At 37.6% G+C, this 16,934-nt stretch overlaps 2 pseudogenes; both read left to right on the top strand.

Moving 5' to 3' along the window:
• The first annotated feature begins 1,119 nt into the window (after window positions 1-1,119).
• LOC107510795 lies at window positions 1,120-4,027 on the top strand (annotated as a pseudogene).
• Window positions 4,028-7,375: 3,348 nt separating this feature from the next.
• On the top strand, window positions 7,376-7,491 carry LOC118602072 (annotated as a pseudogene).
• Window positions 7,492-16,934: the final 9,443 nt, after the last annotated feature.

The following is a 16,934-nucleotide window of genomic DNA, read 5'->3' as shown; positions in this document are numbered from 1 at the left end:
TGTATTCCACGCCCCCCGCCCCAAGTATTCTGCATATCAGGATGTTCCAAAGTGATCAAAGAGGTTATTGCATATATTTCAGATATAATGTCATTAAGAAAAAATATAATGCATATTATATTGGTTGCCTAGATTATCAATGATTATTACTAGAAAAAATGAATCTACCTATGTAACAGTCTCACAAAAGCATATAAATAAGCACATCTAAGACATCATTAAAGAAAATTCATTCACTAGATAATCCCCTTTTTCTAAATAAGGCATGAATCTAGCTTTTAAGGAAAGAATACTTTAAAATACTCTTTCCTTAACAAGGAAACTAACAAATGTAAACTGAGCCATATAGATAAATCATATGAGGGCTCTTTTAATACTTGTTAAAGTAAAAGGTTAGGCCACCAAAAATTTTCACAAATAGTCACATTTGTGACTATGCAAATGAGGTCAGTTACATGAACTCATTACTCCACAGACCCATTACCTAGACCAGTGGATTTCAAACTTTATTGGCCATGACACACAGTAAAACACACATTTAATATAACTCAATACACATATACATCCTCAAACATACACATATAACTGAAATAACAGTTTCAGGAAATGGTACTTACCTTCATTACATATGATGCACTCTGATATTTTGCTTCTCTTCTGTTTCATTATATTTTCAAATGCTGAGATCAATGCACTGAAAGTAATTTCACAACCTATTAATAGGTTGTAACACCTGTGTGAAGAAGTTGAGCCTTCATGGATATCAAAGTCCAGGTTCCCTGGAAACCAGACCATAAGGAAAAGCTTGAGTGTTTTGGGAGTTTTATCTCGGGAAAGCAAGAGTGAGAGGAAAAGGAAATGAGTCAGAGAAAAAGTAAGAACAAATATAATATGGAGCATTATTTCCTGTGGCCACAGCTTCACAGGAAAACATAGTTGGTTGCTCAGTCACGAAGGAGAGACATCTCCAGAGTGTTTGCATGGGAACATTTCCTCTTAGATGAGCTTCTTCACAGAGGGTGGAAGAGAAAAGCAGGCTTTGGCTACTAGCTCCTTGCCATGTGTAGTCTCTCATTGGTCAAAATCCACCACATTTCAAATCCCCTACATTTCCGGATTATGTCACACAAGTCCCTGGACAGAATCCCTTCCAGTAAGGTCAGACCAGGTGCTAAAGCTGCTAGGTCATCTGTCCATGAAAGAGATACTAACACCCAAATCTCACCCCCAAGGGAGCCTGAGACAACCTGAAATGAAAGAATGGCCATGACGTCCAATGTTCAATACCCTAGAGATGACAAGCTGTCACTGTTTTCTAGCTAGGAAACAGAAAATTCAGCCAAGGCCCAGCAGTCATGCAGAGCTGAGGACAGAAGGGGAGGCCCCAAAATCAAGGTCACTATATTGGGGAAAACACAGATCTTAAAGCTGGACAGACCTAAGTTCATATACTTTCATCTCTACTTCCTAGGTATGTGATATCTGTGTAAGTTGCTTTACCTCTTTAATGAATGATATTAATACCCCTACAGAGCTAATATAAAAACTAGAGATAAAGTATGATTTTCTCTGAAAAGATCTTTCACATCTTTGATTAGATATATTCTTAGTTTATATTTCTGATGATACTATAAATGGAATCTTTCTATTTTTTCTTTTTGTTAATTAGTACAATTAAATTTATAAACAGCAAACTTGATAAATTTTTAATTCTAATATATTATCAGTAATTTTTTAATTCTCCATGCCAGAGAATCATATTATCTGCAAATGATATTTTTTCTTATTACTTTTTAATCCTAATTCTTTTTAATTTTTTCAACTTTACTTTCTGTGCTAGAACCTGTAGTACAACACTTAATAGAATTGTGTTCACTTGGACAGGCTCAGGGTGCTGTGTGGTATTCAACAAAATTTAAGATCACCCATGTACCATCCAAAGCTACACTCTCAGATCATCCCCAGTGGAAGACATTCCTGTGTTAATATCCACAACAACCCTTGAGATCTCTGCTATTTCTACCTGATCTTACCAAACAAACATATCATCAGAATCAAGCAAAAAAACAGAACCCCAAAGTGATCTGAAGCAATGGAGCTCCAGCTGAAGGGAAGCATAATCGTTCTGACACTGAGCAGGAGGGTAAATACTATAGCAAGGAGGCTGAGGTGGATCTGCAGGACCCTGGCAAAGACTATGAGTTGTACAAGTACACATGCCTGGCATTTCAGAGTCTTGTACCTCAGATTCAAGACTTGTAGAGCAGGGGAGGCAGGGATGTAGCAGTTGAAATTGAAGATCAGAGGATCCAGAGCTGTACATATTTCATAACTCCTCAGGTTGACAAAAGGATGAGATCAGGTCTATGAGACCAAGCAAAAAAATGCCTGTTGCACAAGGTCGTGGCACCTGCAGAAGGAGATCACCAAATGTCTGGAGTTTAAGTCAAAGCATGAAGAAATTGATCTGATCAGTTTAGAGAAGTTTTATAAGGAGGCTCCTCCAGATATTAGCAAGGCTAAAGTCACCATGGGAGACCCTCACCAGAAAATTCTTGCACATCTGGATTCAGAGCTGGAGCAGCAGGAAGGGTGGGAGGAGAAGTACCCAGAGAGCCTCTCCAACAAGGAGAAGATCCTTAAGGAGACTAAGATGAAGAAAAAGTACCTGAGCAACCTCCAGCCTCACCTCAATAGCATCATGCAGGCTTCCCCCTCAGTGAAAGAGTACCTGTTCATGCTGTTCAACCAGTCTCACAAGCAATTTGAGGCAGTCAGACACATGCTGCCTCCCATCTATGTCCTCTCTGTCCAGGCCACTGCATATGATTATGCTTGTGATAAGACATTGTCTGTGGCAATCAAAGGCAGTGTGGCTGAAGCCAAGGCTCTGTTTAAGCCCCCTGACTCCCAAGATGGCAAGAGTGACACAGGTGCTGAGGAGAAGCAGACCACAGAACACTGGTGATCTAGGCTGAAAGTTCAGTTGGTTAACAAGCTCAAGATGCTGAAGAGGTACCAGCTGTCCATCATGCTGGATCTGAAATGCAAAGATGACAGTGTGCTTCAACTGACTTTCTACTAGCTCATGAACCTGAATATCACGAGGGTAAAAGTAAAAGTGAGAACTGCCATGGAGCTGATAATCCTCATCAGGGCAGGTGACTTGCTGTCCCTGAGGATCATGGAAAGAAAACTCCAGATATAACCAGTTAGTACCAGTTTGATAAAGTTGGCATCCTAACTTTGAGTCAGGATGTATTTGACCTGGGTCACCCCTATTTGTGGGTATTCTGTAAGTTGGGTGGCCTCCACTTCCCCCAAAGAGCAGCCTCAGCACATGGTGCTTGCTGACCACTGAGTGCCAACCACATGGAGACTGAAGACCATGGCGCAGTCCCACCTGGCTGACCACAAACAGTTTGCATCCCTGGAACACAGCATTGTACCAGTTACCAGTGATTGCCAGTACCTCTGCCTTGCAAAGATTGTCTCTGACCTGATGAAGCGGGTGACGATTGCTCATGAGGATCACATGGAGCTGCATTACACCAAAGGTACTATGGCGGCAGGACTCACTGTGGACACCAATCTCTAGTAAATGGCCCTCGTGGAAAGGGGCACAGCCAAACTCCAGGCTGCCATGTTGCTGAATTCCGGCTACTCCTCCATCCCATCCATTTTCCAGCTCTGTCTGAACTAGAAGTGAGGTGGGGGTGGAAACCAACAGCAATGATGACAATATTTGGGTGATGGAGAGCAAGGTTGGCATGTGCTGCAAGGAGCTGTGTGGCCTCAGGCCCAACCATCAGCTCTTGAACAACCAGCTGCAGCGTTTGTGCATGCAACTGGATGTCTACCCAGAGACTGAGAGCCATGACGACAGCATGGAGGGGCCCCAGAAACTTTCCCAGGGGAAGATGTGTCTATGGCTTTTCAGGGGTAACAGCAGGATGAAGCTCTATAAATGAACCATCCTCAAGGATTCTTCAGCCATTCTCCCACATGGCCTGGTGTTTTCCTCTAGGCCCTAAGAGCTGTGACTCTGCTTTCTCCTCTAATCCACATGCAGTTCTCCAAAGACAGGGTTTTTTAAAAAAAAAATTCTAGCCTATTAAACTTAGTGTCACCTGACAAGAAATAAATAATAAATCAATAAAAATAGGCACACTTGTCTTATTCTTAATATCGAAGGAAAGGCTTTCAGTGTTTCACCATTAAATTTGATATCTGCTGTAGTCTTTTTGTTGTTGCTCTTTATCAGGTTAACACACTCCTTTTTATTTCTAGTATGTTGAGGCTTTTTTGTGAATGGATGTTAAATTCTACCAAACCATTTTTCAGCAACTGTTGACACATTTTTTTCCTTTGATCTACTAATGTGGAGAATAACATTCAATTTTCTAATATTTTTTAAAAACATTGCATTTCTAGGATAGGCAGAATCTATGTATGTTGTATTAATTTTTTTTAGACATTGTTGGATAGCCTTTGCTAACTATTAACAAAATTGACATGTAGTTAAAGATATCAAAAAGAAAACTCAAGACCTTAGATTGTTTTACCCTGGAGCCCAACTAAACACACAAGGAACAAATAATTTCAATATTAGACATTGGAGTTGTTCATTCTATCATTTTATTATTTCCTTAATACTGTCAGATAAGTCCCCTTTTCATTCTTCATATTATTTAGTTGGGACAGCTCTTTCTTTCTTGATCAATCTTGCCAAAGATTTGTCAATTTTATTAGTCTTTTCAAACAACCAAATTTTATTTTTGTTAATCTTTTTTATTCAATGCTTATTTTTTATTATATTCATTGCACCCAGGCCTTCATTGTTTCCTTTCTTCTAGGTTCTTCGGGTTTATTTTGATGCTCTTTTCTTCTCTTCTTAAGATGAATATATCACTCGTTGACTTTCAATCTGTTGTTTTGATATAATCATTAAAAGCTAAAATTTCTAATTGCCTTATGTGTACGCGTCTTATAAGTTTTGATAGTAATATTTCCACTATTATTCCATTTATTTCCTACTTTCATTATATTTTCTTTGACACACAATTTATTTAAAAATGTATTTCTTAATTTCTCAATATATAGAGTTTGATAGGTTATCTTTTGGTTATTCTAGCTTTATTGCACTGTATTCAAAGAATGGTATAGGACCTTGAAAATTATTGTGACTTGCTATATGGTCAATGTTTGCAAATGTCCCTTGAGTTCATGTACAGAATGCATTTTCCATTATGGGGACATGTCTTTATATATATCCACTAAAACATGATCAATCAATCATATTGTTTAAATATTCATTTTCCTTACTGATTTCCTATCTGTCCCATCAATTTCAGAGAGGTGTCTTAAAGCCTCTTTCTGTAACTGTGAATATATTTCTTTCTTTCTCAGTTATCTCAATGTTTGTTTTGCTCATTTAGAGATATGTTATTAGATAACACAAATTTTAAATTACTCTATTTTCCTGGTGAATTGTTCTAACATTAAGAAGAGACTAATTATGATTTTTGCTTTAAAACACATTTTATCTAATATTAAAATAGCTACAGCATCTTTCTTTAATGAGATTTTCCCAATACATTTTTTAGTCCTCCTTTTGTTTTGTCATCCAGTCTAACAATCTTTATATTTTAGCTGAAGCATTTATTTCATTTACATTTTTTATAATTATTGACATTTTTACTTGTATCTACTTTAGAAGTTTTCAGTAGTGCTTAGTAGTTTTCAGTGGAAGTGCTTGTCTGAGTACTTGGCCTACCGCATTATCAGAAACAGGAGTTGATATTATTCCTGTAAATTACCAGGTACACACTAGGCATTCAATAAACAGTAGCTATTATTATTGTTATAGCTTGTTCTAGCCAAACCAGTATGTCTGTTATCTTATTTCTTCATGGAATCATAGAGAGAGAGAGAGAGAGAGAGAGAGAGAGAGAGAGAGGAGAGATTGATTTTTAAATCAGTAAGGAACCAATTCTTCACTGGTTTTTCTATTAATAGAATTCCAAGGCTAAGTTCTGAATTCTAGTAATTTGAACCAGAAAAGTAAAAAGCCATGATCATACATGTGTTCCAAGTTTCTCTAACAATAAGACAGGCAAAGAGAACGAGCTCCCTTTATTTTAGGTTCGAAAACAATATCTTTGATCATGCAAAACACTGTGAAGAGTTGAAAAACAAAACAAAAAACAAAAGAAGATCAAATTATGCAGGAAACTTTGCCAGAAAAAGAAAATGAAAGGCTTATTCTTCCATATAAGTCATAAATATCAATTGGTTAATAAAAAATAAAATGTTCTTCATAGCTATGTGGCTGCATCTGATCAAAATGCCAGTGTTTGGTGAATGTTGCTGCCTCTGTCTTTAGAAATCAGAAAGAGGTTTGATACTATAATTTCAGAACTTCTAAACCAGACAGGATCACTGTAAGGATACATGAAAGCCATCATAATCCCAAATCACAAAATATGAACATGCCCAAATGCCAATATCTCCTCACTATTATCTCCTGCCAATTTTGTACTGACAGAGCTAATAAAAGGAAATGTGATGTTTTTCCACATTTATCTCATTGGTAAAATATCAGCCCCAAGACCAGCTTTTGAACTGTCAAGATAATGGCAACATGTAACACTTCTCAAGGGAAGATGTCAAAGAGAGACCCAAGTTGTTATTTAACACTGTTGCCCCTTTTCAGATATGGAGCTATGATTCCAGGGACAGCAGTACTTCAAGAACAGTACATCTGCAAAAACAGAATCAATCATGATAAAATAGTTCTTTTATGTGCTTTTTTTTTCAGATATGTTATATGGATCAAAATTACTGAAATCCTAAACTCTCACAGCACTGAAATGGGAAATAGTCTTTAGCTACCCTACAGAAGAACATCAAAATGTAAGGAATCATAAGGAAAGCGAAACTTGTGGGGTCAATCCCACCTGAGAGATAGACAGTAAAAGGATAAGTAAGCTAGTTAGGAGACAGTTTAGAGTTAGTACAAAGTGTATGGAACCAGTTGATTGTGAGTCCCCAGAACTAGTTCTGGAGAAGGATTGGTAACTGAGACTGGTGGCAATCAATGGAGTGAGAAGGCAGGGTTCAGACCCCTGCCTGACATATAGGGAAACTTTACTCTAGACTATCAAACTGCAAAGTCAGAACCAGGACACCCTACACAATCAGAAATAGTTACAAAGGACAAATATCAGCAAAAAGATTTGACACTAATAGGAGTCACCAAGGGAAACATATAATTAAAGTTTTGAAGGATGTGATTCCATAGTGTAGCAGTTGGCACATCTGCTTTACATGCAGAAGGTCCTGGGTTCACACTCCAGTGGAGCCACAGTCCATGGTCTACGGCCATACCACTGTGAACAAGCCTGATGTCTGATCTCAGAAGCTAAGCAGGGTCAGGCCTGGTTAGTACTTGGATGGGAGACCACCTAGGAAGTCCAGGTGCTGTAAGTGTTAAAAATAATAATACATATATAATTAAAGTTTTGAAAAACAAACATAAAATAATTGCCGAGTTTGTTGATTGCTAATGGGTGGAGGCATTTGAATCATGAACCATAAATAAGAATCAAAATAAGAATCCTTGTGGAGACTAAGCAGTTCTATATTTTAAGAGGGGTGGGCCCTAAACATTTAAAGAATTTTTTTTCATTATCACCTATAGTAGAAATTGAAGGCCAAATCAGAAACCAAAAAGTATTCCCTAGAGCATAACTACCAACTGACCCAAAAGTCCTTAGTTCTTTATACCCTAGCACTGATTACTGTTGAACCACTTGTATTGTGAAACTATTCTGTTTAGTAGGACAAGTAGGATACCTACTATTGGCCAGGGAGATGTCATGAGACAGAGACACAAATAAGATTTTATAAAGAGGGGATTTTCATATAATTATTTATTTTTAGTATTTATGTACCATTCATGTCCATGTGACTCCAGATAGTTTGAAACAAGGCAGGGGGCTTCATAAATGTTATTGAATAAAAAAGTATTTGGTTTGTGTATTAGTTTTTTATTCCTGCCATAACAAATAACCACAAATGTAGTAGCCCATTTACTATCACACAGTTCTGTAAGTCAGATGTTTGGACACAACATATCTCAAGGTATCTCTACTCAGGAATCACAAGAGAGAAATAAAGGTGCTAGCCAGGCTGGGACTTTATCTGGAAGCTCTGGGGAAGATTCCACTTTGAGATAAAGTTCAGCCCCCATGGGTGTAGGACTGAGAGCCTCATTTCCTTGATACATGACCCCTTCATCTTCAAGCCAACAGCACCTCAAATCTCTGACTTTCCCTTCTGATATCAGAGAAAGATCTTTGCTTTCCCAGATTTTTGTAATCAGATTAGATTTTCCTAACCTTCTTAAGGTCAGCTGATTAGTAACCTTAATTACAATCCACCAAGGCCCTTGTGCCACATAACATAACATGTTCATAGGAGTAACATCAGCAGCTCAGCATTCTGCCTAGCACAGTTCATTTGATGGCAAGTGATATAAATGCCTCAAGTAGTTTAAATCAAAGGGAATTTATTGGATAACTGAGAAGTTAAGGCATGATGCTGCCTTCATTATGGATAGAATTTTCCCTGAAGAGCTCAGACTCCACCTCTCAGCTCTGTTCCCTGTTGGTTATGACCTCATTCTCTCCCACTGAAGACTAATTTTCTTCTATTTCAGTTTTGTATGTTCTCAGATTAGTGATCCACAGAACAAGGAAACTTCTCTATTCCAATGTCCAATCAGAGCACCTCTCTCTGGACTTTGAATTTAAGCAGAGTGTTTAGTAATGGACAAATATTTGGTATTCATTCATTCTAATATCATAATTCATTCTTGATACTGAGACCCACTTTACCCTCCAGAGAAATCTGGGTTTTGAACTTTTATGAGAGTCTTACTTTCTTGCTCTTCTATAGTAGCTTCTGTGGTGGTCTACCCATATCCTCTTTATCAGTTATCATGTCCATTACCCAGCTGTTGTGTGTACTGCATCTAGAGGCTTACACCTGCAATTTTCCCTAAAGCATTGCCCTTGGCTGACTGGGACACCTCACTCAAAAATGCCTAGGAGTTTGCAGTATTCCCCATCCCAAAGCAGCCAATAATTAATAGGGAGATACAAATATCCAGCCTTAAGATATATACTTCCAAACTAAGAATAGACTTTACCTTGCTCAGCTTCTACCTTACTTGTACTGCATCTCTTTCTTCCTTCAAAGTTTTCCTAAAGGGCAAATCTTCGACAAACCATAGAATTCTCAATCCCTGTCTCTGGCTCTGCTTTTAGGGAACCTACTTAAAATACTTCCTATTAATTCTGCTGTTGCCGAAAGTCCTGCCCAAAGTTCCATTTTTACTCATCTCAGCCAGACTTCATTTCCGTTGCTTAAAATCAAATAACTCCAACTAATACTCTGAGAACAGAGAAAAAGTAGATAGGGGAGAGTGCTCCATGATGACAACCCTACTAGGGCCACATGTATGGAGAAAAAGATTGCAATGAGGAAAATAGATATTTCTGAATGTCTTACGTCTCCGACTAGTTTGTATGATCCAAGAGAGAAAATCATGTGCTAGTCACCTTTATGTCCTCTATAGAATGAAGCACAAGGCTTTTCAAAACGCAGATGCTTAATAAATATGAATGGATCAATTTCATAGAAGTAAATTCCCTCAAAGTGATTATAATCTATCAAAGGACAATACAGAAACAGACAAATTGAAAACAAATGGAAGTGTTTTTCTTACTGACATAGTAAAATATAATCTATAAAGTACGTCTACATACATCATTTCATTTATTCATTATAGTAATTATGCAAGGTGAGTTTTAACAACAGCCCCATTTTACAGATGACCCCTACACCAGTAGTAGAGACTTGCCCAAAATAGCTGGTAGACATCAAACAAGAACATCTGATCCAAATTCCACATTACTTCTTCTCCTAAACAAAATCTCCTTGGCAAAGTGGGGTCCACTTCCCACTTGGTCTTATGCTCTGTGTTCCTGGCACCTGGGATTAAAAAGAATGACTGAACTGTGATGATGAGAAAGTGTGTTGTGTTCTACAGTCTGTCATCTCCTTCAAAAAGAGATTAATCATAGCATAAGTAAAGCCACAGAGGTACCTAAACGACACATGAAAGATGGTGGGGGTTGATGCATAAAGAAGGAAGGAAGATCTCACCACATTCAGAGTTCTCAGAATTAGGTTTTATTGTTATCCTCCTCTAATTCCTGGCACCTATTGTTTCAGCTGCTGAGCACTTTGAGTTTCTTTCCCAAGAAAAAAGCAAAGCCAATGCAGTTTCTCTTGAACTACATAGTTTCACTAACAACTTTTAAAGCGTGATTAATTAGTGTGGTGTGTGGCCACTTTCGAACCAGGAGCCAAAACTTCAACTTTAACCATTAGGAAAACATCTCCCACAAAGGGAGAGAACTCTCCTTGATTTTCCTCAATGCCGGAGCAGAAAGTGAATAGGTCAGATGTCTCAAATACATAGGTATCATATGGGCCCAAAGTCTAGTCTTTGAAGTCCAAGAAAACACAGAACCTCAACTGAGCAGCTCATGAAAAATCCTCTGCAAATCTGTTTGAAATTGTCTGCTGGCTAGAGCTTCCACATTCACACTGATGGTGTCTGATTTTCCGTTCCTTTCTTTAATAACGTTTTTATACCTGGGGCCATTGATTTCAAGCTATTTGATTCTTGGGCTGTTAGGGTTCATACCAGCTGGAAAAATAGGAAAATTTTTCATGGGTACCAGGCTTCCCCTGCCTGCCTACCACCCTCTAAGGGCTCAACAGGAGCCACTCTGATATTGCCTGGCAATGTCAGAGATCTTTCCAAGTGGAATCCAAGCACACACTGAAGATAAAATCATCTGCTCTGATACACTTGTCCTTTGACCAAGAATTTTAAAGCACCTTTACAAGAAACAAAAAAATTAAATCTCCCTTCATAGACAGTATTTTTTTGGCCAGTACTGTTATAGCCAAAATACTCCCAGTCACATATCTGCCTACATTCAGATTTAAGGGTCAGAGAGGTTAAGGGACACACCCTAAATTATCCAGGGGTTTAGCAATCAAGGATGGAATTTCTTGTTCACATTCTTCTCCCTAGCTCAAAGCATGGTTGTTTACATTTACCATTTTCTTTGAAAGAGATGGTAAGCTTTTCTGAAATCAAACCAATTATGTTGGTGCCAGATTCCAAATATAGGACCGTATCACCACCCTTTTTTTTTTCATCTTCCCTACGTAAAAGTTTATTTATTTTTAACTGAAATAACAACTAATGTTTATCTATTTCTTCGAGAGAGTGTATGGGGTTGACAAAAATTTACTGGTGGTCCCAATAGGAAAGTGGAGACATAGTGCTCAAAGTAAGATAATTCAGAGGGAGGGTGTACTCCAGGGACATGATTTACAAATGTATGGGTTTAGGGAAGCTACACAGGTGGGTGCAATAACCTGGAGACAGTGACAGCTGAGGTCTTACCACATGCAGACCTAAAGAAAAGGGGAAAGAAGTAGCTATCAGAATCCAGAAAGAGAATTGAGTAGAGTCTGCTATCTTATGAAGAACGCTGATTCTTGATAAAGAGAAACAGCCAGGTCTCACAGGGAGGGTGACGAGGAATTACACCCCTAAGCTCACAGTTGTATTCCTCCCACAGCTTCCCACAAGGGTTTCCCTTTGGCCAAATCCAAGAAAAGGTCTTAGAGCTTAGAGAGCCCTGATGATCTAGTCCATACAAGTTGGCCTCACAGGAACAATATTTTTGCTGGGATCGCATGATCCTTAGAAATAACGAGAACCATGTATTGTGTTACTGGTATATACCAGGCATCAGTACTTTATTTCTTCTGATCCCTTCATAATCTTCTACTGTGGGTAGTTCATCTCTGTCTTATAAATGTGGAAACTGAGGCTCACAGACTTTCAATAACTTGACCAATGTGATCACACAGATAGTAGGTGCCCCATCCTGGTTTTGGATTCTATTCTCTCTACCACCAAAGTTAATATTCTTTTTAGTATGTCTCACTGCATATAAAGTGTCCATCATTGGGCTTAGTACATAATGAAGTTCAGTAGTAAATGGTAGCTTAGCAGATAATACCATTCAGGATGATAAGAACTACTTCTTACTATACAATCACTATGTGTTGTGCCCTTTATATATGTGATCTCAGTTACTCTTTACAGCCAACAATAGATAATACCCAAGAAGAAAAATGTCCCTTGTCACTGGATGCACAAATTTTGACCAAGGACTATGTGGTAGCCATAAGATCATTCCTCTAGGATCACCCCTGCAAGAGGTATAATTGACTAAGTGCCCCTGAGCTGCACTCTGAAATCTCATCACTGCTTTTGTTCTGAGGTCAAATTTTCCACCAGTTATTCCCAATCAATGACTGAGTGAAGCAGGGACACAATTCCTGGGAGACGTGGAATTTCTTTGACAAGCAATTTTGTCTTAAGCATTCCTCAGTGGCCTCACCAGACTTTTCTTAGAGCTGCACTTCAACCTAAGATGTTTCCATGTTTTCTTCCTCTGTCCCTCCCTCCCTCATTGGGGTCAAATCTGCATTACAGTCCAGCGTCTCTCTCAGCCTTTCCCAGCTTCCTCTCTATTTTTTGCTCATAGGCATTTCCCCTAAAATTTTCTTGCAGTTTTAAATGTCTTGGTGTCCACTTTTTTACAGATCTGCTTCTTAATGGACCTTACTAACACGACCATAGCAGGCTCACTGAAATTGTAGTTTTAAATATAGCATTTTACAGATAATTATTAAGTATTTGTTGAATATGTTATTTAAGAGTTTTATAAAAGATTTAAAAAAAATAAATCAAGCACCTATCTACAAGTAGCTTACAATCTCCCAACACATTTGGTATGTACAAAGATACACTTTAGTGGGTTACCTGACATGCCAGAAGGAGAGACCATACTGGGCAGTGAGAATCCATCTTTTTGTGTTTTATGTTATTATCAGTGGGAATTCCATGCATGGTCCCTGGCAATGTGTTTCTTTGAAAATTTGGTTCTAAATCCAATATCAAACTGTAGGGGGTTTTTTTGTTTGTTTTTGTTTGTTTGTTTGTTTTTGAATCCTAAGTGGAAATGGCTTGGCAGGAAGAAAAAAATGAAACAGCTGTCTTTGTCCAACTGTTTAAAATATGTATTTTCCAAGTATCTCATTCTTTCCACTGTTTTTTTTTTCCCCTCAACAAACACCCCACAAAATATGTTTGCACTCAGGAAGTCCTCTTTTCTGAGGCAGATAAAGTTTGCAACAAAGTCATTGATATAAAGCATACTTTTTATTTATATAACAAACTACTATTATGCCCCTTCCACCAGAAAGAAAAAAAAAAAGAAACTCTCCCTGAAATTTTCTCACATAGATATTTTACCAGTATTTTCTTTCCTCATAATGAATCTTTGGGATGTGCGTGACGTACAAATGAGCAGAGAGAGGCATACACAGAGAGAGAAAATAATTCTGGTTGCCTTCGTTGTTAGGTCTGAAACTATCTTCTACAAGTTCATGAATTTAAAAAATGAAAGACAACTTTAATATTCTATTATTTTCTTGCTTGAGCAAAGTCATGAGCTTTTTGTGAAAAAAAAAAAAAAGTCCTAAAAAGCAACTACCACTATTTTAACATGCATGGAGTCTATAACACCACCAGATTGATCACTCTGAAAGAAGATGAAGTGTCAAGATATTGATTATCTTCATAACTTCTGTTTATACTGTTATTTAGTGACTTAAGTGATTTCTCACTATTGATATTTTACTGAAAAACCAAACAACAAATAAAAACTTAGTCAAACTATTACCTGAAAAAAGACAGGGAGCCTTCAAAGCTTTACGATATCTTCTCGACTGCTAGGATGCCCTCGTTTCTACTGAAAACAGCCTATAAAATGTAAGCTAGAAGTTAATGGAGAAAGTGTCTGCTTTTCTAGGGGGGTTCTCTAGTTTATGCGGCTAGATGTCTTTGATCATTATATTTGTGGCATCTAGAGGATTCTGAGAAGCCCAGTATGAGTTCTGACTAGAACTCAAAGAAACATGGATCCCAAGCTGTTATGGGGACTCAGCTGTGATCACAAGTGAGGTCTCATCCAGCTCAACCTATCAAAAAGGCCACTATTGGCTGCCCGGCTTTCATGACACCTATTCAAGCTGAAGAGCGACATCCCTCCACCATACAGTTCAGACATCCCAAATAAGCACCCTTATTTGAAATTAATTCTTGACAGAAGTAGAAGGAAAATAAGGGAGGGTTCAAAACTTAATGAGTAAAATCTCTGGTCAATTTCATCAACGTTATTAGAGCTCAAGAAAGCTTATCCTCTTGTCTCCCTACTTTGTGGTCAGTAAAAGTTCACAGTCTTAGCATGTAATTTAGCTAAAATCTGTTTTAAATGTGCTATTCTTATCTTCCCTTAAGGAGGGTAAGAATCAATGTGTACTCTTCCTCCCCCTAAACCACCCTACTCAGCAAAGCACACAGTAATCTGCACTTAGTAGACCAAGAAATTGGTAATGAAAATTGGATGTACTGGGAAAAATAAATTACTTTTGCCTTCACATATATTTTAACTTTCTAGACTGTTGACGGATGACTAAATTATTAAAAGAATTATAAAAGTTCATAAAGATCTTTTTGTAATATATGTATACACACATTTGCAAACTGAACAATATTCACCTTTGAATCTCTGTGACCAAAACTACCTATGAGACCGCAGAACTGTAAACTGGCTGCTTTTGTCATTTAAAGTCACTTTTTATTTCTCTTTCCTGGCTCATTTTATTTCATTAAGTCTTCCTGGGAAATTTCCCTTTCAAATTGGGTCAAAAGGCTGTGAATTCCTCCTTTCTGTGAGATAGCCCATTTTAGGAAAACACTAACTGATTAGAAGGGATAGAGATAAGATTCCTCTGAGGCACAGCTTGAGCTACAAGAGTTATTCTCTAAGGTTGTATGGTAGGGAATTTTGAATATGGTCAATGTAGAGAATCAAAATTATAGTAGGAAAGTTAAAACATTCAAAAGCTGAAGCGGCACTGATCAAGATTTAAGAGGCCCTCTGGGAAGTAATTCTGACTCGAAAGCAGCATTTGCCAATCTATGCATTTTGTTTCAGGCCCAGGTTTTTTGGAGAAAAACTCATAAGAGGAGAAGCAGGACAGGAAGAGGAAAATCACCTAAAAAAAGCTTGCCATGCCACAGGTTTTTTTCTTGTATATTCCCTTAACTAAGCAACAAGCCATAATCCTTATTAAAGATGGATACAAATGGGCCATTTTCACCTGGAAAAAGTACATTCCATAAATGAAAGCTACCATATGCTTTTCCTAGCACATTTGATATTACTAATGGCCTAAAATATTGAAAGATGTTTTTTCCCAATCCTTTAGACAAAAACAGACGTGGCTACATGACTAGGCAGCACTAAAGAGAATTTTGAGCATCTAATTATTTCAGTAATTAAGATGGCCCAGAGCATTTTGGTCTATCATTAAGCACAGACCAAAAAAGTAGTTTCCACCATTTGCAGATATATGCGCTGCCTTATCTGATTTGCATCTTCTGGAGGCTAAACACTAAGCTTAAGAGTTCGCAAAACTATAACTGAGCCCCATTACTACTTACTATCTTGTAATTTGGGGCAAGTTACTTAGACTCTCTGCGCCTGGATTCTTACATCTACAAAATTGGATTAAGATTTTTTTTTTGGCCTTTTATAGACAAAAGAGGTTTTGCAAGGCTCGAAGGGGAAAAGGAATGTGAAAGCATTTTATAAATTATAAATCACTGTGCAACAGATTATATTAAATGAATTTACTATTAGTCGGGGTCCTTTGATGATCTTTGCTTGAGTTCCACTAACTATAAACATTTGGCTGGTCCTGACCTGACCATCATTCAGTCCTCGGGCAGATTTTCCATCACCTGAATTCGGTGCTGGCTGGAACACGAATGAATTGAAATCAAATCAAATCTGTGTTTTCCTTGTTCCTGAGAGATCACCTGGTAATTAGCATTCCAGAGATGTTTTCAAAGATAAGAATTGGGAGAGAAATCATAATTGCATTGGTTTAGTTCCTTAAAAACTATAGGAAATTGCCTGTTTCATGTATCCCATTAAATTATTTTTGGAGAGCCCATATCAAATGATATATGTTTGTTTATGTATTCCATAGAATGTACATAAATATTCACGTTCTTTGCTCAAGTTCTAGAAAACTGTTGTGAAAAGTATTCTTTTACCCTTTGGATTTCAGTAAAGTTTTTTATGTTTCCTACTAAATCATTTCCAATTACGGTCCCTGAGAGCAGTGTACGTTATATATCTTGCCATCAATAATGAGATTGCAATGGCATTCATTCAGAGCCCCATTTTTACATAAATGGTTTTAAAACACGTTCTCTATGTTACATGCTAATCTCATACTGCCCAACAAAATATACATGATTCAATATAATGCAAATAATATTATGATGAGAAAAAGTTACCAAGTAGTCAAAATGGTGTTTAAAGATTTACTATAAAATCCATATGCTCGCTCTGAAAATGTTCCAAATAAGCACTAGAAACTGGCAGTTTAATGTGGTACTGAAAAGGTCAGATCAAGAAGCAGGAAGGCTCATGAAACAGGAGCACATGCAAAAGAAATAGCCAAGAGTATCATGACTCCCATAAAGAATTCAATGTAATATGAGGCCCAAATTTCTAGCCCCAAACTTAATATGCTCCTGCTCACATAAGAGACAAAATATCCGTACTAGAAACATTGAGAAAGCAGAGCCATGTAGGTGTTGTGCACTAATCCAAATCAATGGAAAAGCT

The sequence above is a fragment of the Rousettus aegyptiacus genome, unplaced genomic scaffold (assembly GCF_014176215.1).
Source record: "Rousettus aegyptiacus isolate mRouAeg1 unplaced genomic scaffold, mRouAeg1.p scaffold_m13_p_4, whole genome shotgun sequence".
Classification (NCBI taxonomy): Eukaryota; Metazoa; Chordata; class Mammalia; order Chiroptera; family Pteropodidae; genus Rousettus; species Rousettus aegyptiacus.
This window is presented reverse-complemented; position numbering and strand designations above follow the sequence as displayed.